The sequence below is a fragment of the Zonotrichia leucophrys genome, chromosome 2 (genome assembly GCF_028769735.1).
Source record: "Zonotrichia leucophrys gambelii isolate GWCS_2022_RI chromosome 2, RI_Zleu_2.0, whole genome shotgun sequence".
In the NCBI taxonomy this organism is placed as follows: Eukaryota; Metazoa; Chordata; class Aves; order Passeriformes; family Passerellidae; genus Zonotrichia; species Zonotrichia leucophrys.
Genome location: NC_088171.1, coordinates 92,761,516 through 92,766,936, shown reverse-complemented (window position 1 = coordinate 92,766,936; position 5,421 = coordinate 92,761,516). Strand labels below are relative to the sequence as shown.

At 36.1% G+C, this 5,421-nt stretch overlaps 1 long non-coding RNA gene across 1 annotated transcript; it reads right to left on the bottom strand.

The window, feature by feature from the left end:
• Nucleotides 1-597: 597 nt before the first annotated feature.
• On the bottom strand, nucleotides 598-1,788 carry LOC135443246 (uncharacterized). The gene is made up of 3 exons (XR_010438910.1): nucleotides 1,713-1,788; nucleotides 1,519-1,596; nucleotides 598-926 (listed from the first exon to the last, which is right to left on the bottom strand). It is a non-coding gene; the product is annotated as an uncharacterized LOC135443246 (long non-coding RNA).
• Between the last annotated feature and the right edge of the window lie 3,633 nt (nucleotides 1,789-5,421).

Sequence of the window (5,421 nt, the reverse complement as noted above, 5' to 3'; positions counted from 1 at the left end):
CTGATCTTAATTATTCTGATGTAGTTCCTTTGAGTTATAGGTACCATTTTTGCCTGTGAAAAGATGATCTAAAGTTTGCCCTGAACCCTGACTCTATATACATGGCTTTCTTATTTCCCCTTTTCCTTTGTCTAACAGATGGCTTTACAGAACTTCAAACACCAAGGAAATTTGATGTGCTGTAAAGAGTGGAACATCATAGAATTTGCCTTCTTATTTTTTTACTGGGTATTGAAGAAGCAATATGAAGCCTAGTGCTAGCAAGCAATGTTCAAATAAGATGAACTCTGAATCCCATGAATTGCAGTTACTCTGTGTGTCTGGTAAATGATGCAGAGCTTATTTTATCCACAATATAGGGGTCAACCATAGGGAATAGAATTTTTTAGAATCTTTAAGAAAATTCTCACACAAGTGTATTAATACCAGATGTATGAAAATATGCCACCAGGGAAAATAGAGATTGAAATATTGTTTAAATGTAATAGTACATATATAGTAAATATAACAGCATACATTAACAGTTAAAGATTTTTTTTTTTGTCTTTTCAGTAAAAAATTAGTAGATCATTAACTTCAGGTGATATCTTCTGAGATCAAAAGAAATCAAGAAATATTTTCCCGACAAATAGCTCTTTTAAGTAATAAAAATATATATATTCCTTGTTAGTGCACTAGACTGGGTATGAAAGATCCTCTCACATGGACTTTACTGGTTCCTCCTTTGTTCCATGTACAAACTCATTGGCTTCAAATGCTTCCTTACTGTTGAATTCTAAGCTGAACTGTATCCATGTTATCCATGTTCCACTGTACTCAAGAAGTGCATGTCCGTGTATCTACAGCAAACATTCTTGGACCACTTGTCATCCCAAATCCCAAATCATGTGAGTCCTTTTTTCCAGAGTCTCTTCCCTCAGATTAATCTGGAATCATATCACAAAAAGCACCAAGAGTTTACAGTCAATTTACTAGTTTGCAATAATTCAGAAATCTGATGGTTTTGTTGGTTCAGATAGACTGAAATCTGGAATTGGTTCTAATCCATTGGATATTTTTTAATTTTTAAAAAGTCAAAAATTCATGGAAATGTAATTCTAATACATCTGTTTGTGCGCAATGGTCCTACCAAAAAATTCATGTTCAAACACTGACTGTAGTTACATGTCCAACAACAACTATTTCAGAAGAAGTTTTATGTAAAGATGTAGTGTGTGTTCTGTAGATGCCAACTGCTCGCTAATTAATTGGATTTATCAAGAAGTTCTAACCTCCATACAGAGTAAGTGAAGTTCAAGGCCCAGAAAGAGAGAGAAAAACAAAAATAAATTACAGCAAAAGAAATAAAATCCTGCAAATATCTAAGAGAGACAACTCCATTCACTTTACCTTGTATGACCCTGTGGGGTCTGTATTCCACATCTATTCATGACAAGTATATTCTAGGAACTTGCTTTGCAAAACAGCAAATTCAGTGAAAATTGAAGAGCAGTTTAAGTGTGCAGATACTAGCCATACCTGCAGGCAGCATAGTTCACAGATTTTCCTTAGCTGGATATAACCACTGTCATCTTCTTCCTTTAGTTGGGTCTGCATCTAGGAGCAGAAATGTTATTAAATTCTCCATATCACATACTTAAAAAGAATAATAATCAGGGCTGACAGTGAAGCAGAAAGGGTGCTAGGTATCCTGGACCACTCTAACAACTTACCACAGTCACATTCTTCCTGCTGCAGGTATTTCTCATGAAACCTCTCAGGCTTGGTTCTCTCTGTGTTATTTTTTTTTACTGTGGTGAGCCACACACTTAAAAATACATAAAAAGCCTACCATGAAATATTCAATCAGCTTTTATTCTAACACCACAGCGCTTCAGCCCACATAAATTATCAGATATCACTACTTAATCTTCATTAACCCTCCTGAAATCTTTATCAAAGATTTCCTTTTATATACCAGCTGTCCTTCCTCACCAAAAAGTGTCTCAACACCAGGAGTTTCTCATCCTTATTGTATGTGCTCATCATAAAACCTGATAAAAAATGTGTAGACCAAGAAACAGACATGCAGCATTGCTTCTCCCCAGTGGTTGTTGGTGCCTAAATATGCTCATTAGAGAAATAGAAAATCATGCTTCTGCTGCACATCATTCACAAGGCACTATTAGCAAGAAATGTTTCCAAGTATTACACTGTTTGATTTCTTGGTATTATCAGATTATTACTAAGCAAGCTTGCTCAGCATCCACTCATAGTTTTAGATTTATTTGGAGTTTCTTGCCACTTCAAGCACAGCTTTTAAACAGTCATTTATAACCTGTTTTTCATCTAATGAATGGTAAATTGACCTATGTATCAGCACAAATTAGAAGTCAATAAAGGTCACCTAAAACAAGGAGAGATTTTTGCAAGTATCATAACACTTTTCCTCTTCCCATCATAACAATGATTATAATAATTACTTCCTACCTTATTGTGGCACAGAATCATAGACTCATTTAAGGCTGTTAAGGTCATGAAGGCCAGCTGTTCATCCAGCACTGCCAAGTCCACAACTAAACCGCGTGTCCCAGTGCCTCACCCACACCTTTCAATACTTCCAGGCATGGTGACCCCACCACCGCTTCCCTGGACAGCCTGTTCCAATGTCCAACAACCCTTCCAGTGAATTATCCCAGTGAATAAAGCTTTCATAATATCCATTCTAAATCTCTCCTGGTGCAACCTGAGGAAATTATCTCTTGCCCCATCCCTTGTTACTTCAGAGAAGAGGCCAATGACCTCTTCATTACAACTTCCTTTTGGTCAATTGTAGACTTTGAATTAGCATCACTTTATAACAAATTAGGCAGAGATCCTATTCCCTCGTTACAAACTGCAAAGACAAAGTTTAGTACTTTTCCTGGGAATCCAAATTTTTCATTGTGACCGCAGTAGTCTCTTGAGCTGTATCACCACATATCTTGCAAAATCATGCATTTCCATCTCTTCTCAAGCAGTTGACAAACCAAAAATATTTAAGCCACTTGTTTTTCTGTATTACCTTCATATTTTCTAGCTAAAAACTCTGTGTAACTCTTAAGCATATATAAAACTGTAAAAATCAGATGGGATCTTGTGAGGTAAAAAGTTCCTGCACATAGTAAAATACTACTTTGGATCAATTGTATTTTTTTCAGAATTCCTGACATAGAAATAACTTAGACTTAATTTACATCTTCTTATGTTTTAATAATTCATTTGAAATTTTGCTGTGCTTTTATTACCTGGTTGCTTTCTTATACTCTTTCAAAAAATATTGCTTCCACAAGTGGTTCTGCTGCCTAGAAAGGTCTCTGAATCTGTGTCTCTATCCAGTTCACCACGATGATACTCATTAAAACTGTTTTCTTAAAATGACTGTATATCTTATAACATAGCTACAATACCAATGCTGTCTGTATACTTCAATAAATGCTTTTTTAAAGCCAGTTCTAGGTGACCAGCATCATTGTGTTCTTCACAATGTTCTTCATCCTGCCTGTTTTGAGTTCTCTGTTTCAGCTGTGCCTTATCTCTTATTTTCACATCTTTAAAGGAGCTCTTTTCTCTCTTGCACAACAGTGGCCTGAATCACAACTGGGCTCCCTTAGGGTCTGTGTTAATCTGTTGTCTTAAGGCAGCTCATGGTTGATCTAGCGGGTAAGAATTCCATTTCTGAATATTAACATATTCTTGCAAATGCCATTGTGAGTGCAATGAGCTGATTATTCTGATCCCACTGCAGGCAGCTGTGTTACAGGTAGAGTTCTTTCTTATTTTCCTGCTACAGTGCCTTAGTGTAAGGATCATTTAATGTTAGTGCTGAGGGCTGCTATGGGCTCCTTCAAGTTCTCTGTAGACCCAATTTGTGTTTCTTCAGTGAGAACAGACATGCTGGTAGCAAGTTGGCTCACTGCTTGTTTCAAAGACAGGAACTGCACCAGCAGATTTTTGTACTTAAGAGGTTCCATTTTTTTTTTTCCATTCTGCTGAGATTAGGATGTGCTTTAGAGATGGTTGCTCCACCATATTTGGGTGAGATTTTTGCGTTTGATGAGATCAGGACATTCCACGTTCTCAGTCTGTTTTCTATACCTGGGTAATGTACCTGTATTATCATATATCAGCAATATTTTTTGGCTTTATATCAAAAGAAGATCAATATTCAGGCTTTGCCCAAAACAAAAATCCTCACTCTGGCCCATCCCCTCCAGCCTGTTCAGAGGGCTCTGCTTGCAGCAGAACATGCTTGGCATTGCTCCCAGGGCCGTGGGAACACACAAGAGCTGCCACCATGACTGGAGGCTAATTTAGAGTAACAAACCGATTCAAGGAAAACCAAAGCAGCTCCCAAACAAGTGGCAGTCAGAGGCAGAGCTAAATTTATCAAGCAACACATTCTGTCCACTCACTGCTCATTCATCTCTAACGACTCTGTTTGTGAGCATAATTATGTTTTTCTGCAGTGGTTGTTTGAGAACATTTTTCTGACTATATCATGGAGCAACATTCTAACTAACCCAAAATAAAGCTTTTTTTGTTTCTTTGTTTGTTTGTTTGAATAATTAAATCCCAGATGAAAGATTTGGCTTCTCCAAGGAGGGCACAGAAGATCCTTTCCAATAGCCATGAAAAAATATTTTAAATCAGATTTGTTTCTAAGTCACAACATGCATAAAATCATTCTTAATATAGCTTTCTGGGATCTTTTTAGTACTAATATGAACTTCAAAACAAATTAATGGTATCTATGAATGATAACTTAATGTAGCAGGAAACAAGCAGGACGCTTAAGTCATTTGAAAAGCAGAACCATATTCATTTACACTTTTTATTTATATCTGCTAAATCACTCTTAAGCCAGTCATTTTTCCAAACCCCAGAATAATACTTTACTAGATATGCTGCAAGCCACTAAGAAAAAAAAAGTTGTAATATTAGAATGGAATATTTATGGAAGGTAGTAAGTATAGCTCAGAAAGCCTGAAAACATATATTTGTTAAACTAAAAAAACCAAAAAGGATAATTAGATACATCTGAATGAAAGAAAGCTGAAGTTTTAATTGGCCAATGAAATATCATAAGTAGCTAATGGGTGATGTCCCATTTAGTTTAACATTTGCTGTAGGAAAACTGACTCAACATCTTCTATATTCACATTAATATTAAAAAAATCATAAATTGCTCATTGATATATTTTTAACAGATCTGTGGTCATGCTGTGTGAATTTCATGCACCAGATTATATTTGAAAAATTCTTGCGGGCCTACTGAAATTGGCAGGGCTACAGATGTCCACAAGTTTGGAATACTGCGCCCCCATCATGTCCCAGTTTATAACTTTAAACGTGAGAATCAAGTACAGAATTATTATTATGGAATACAATTAAAAGAAAATT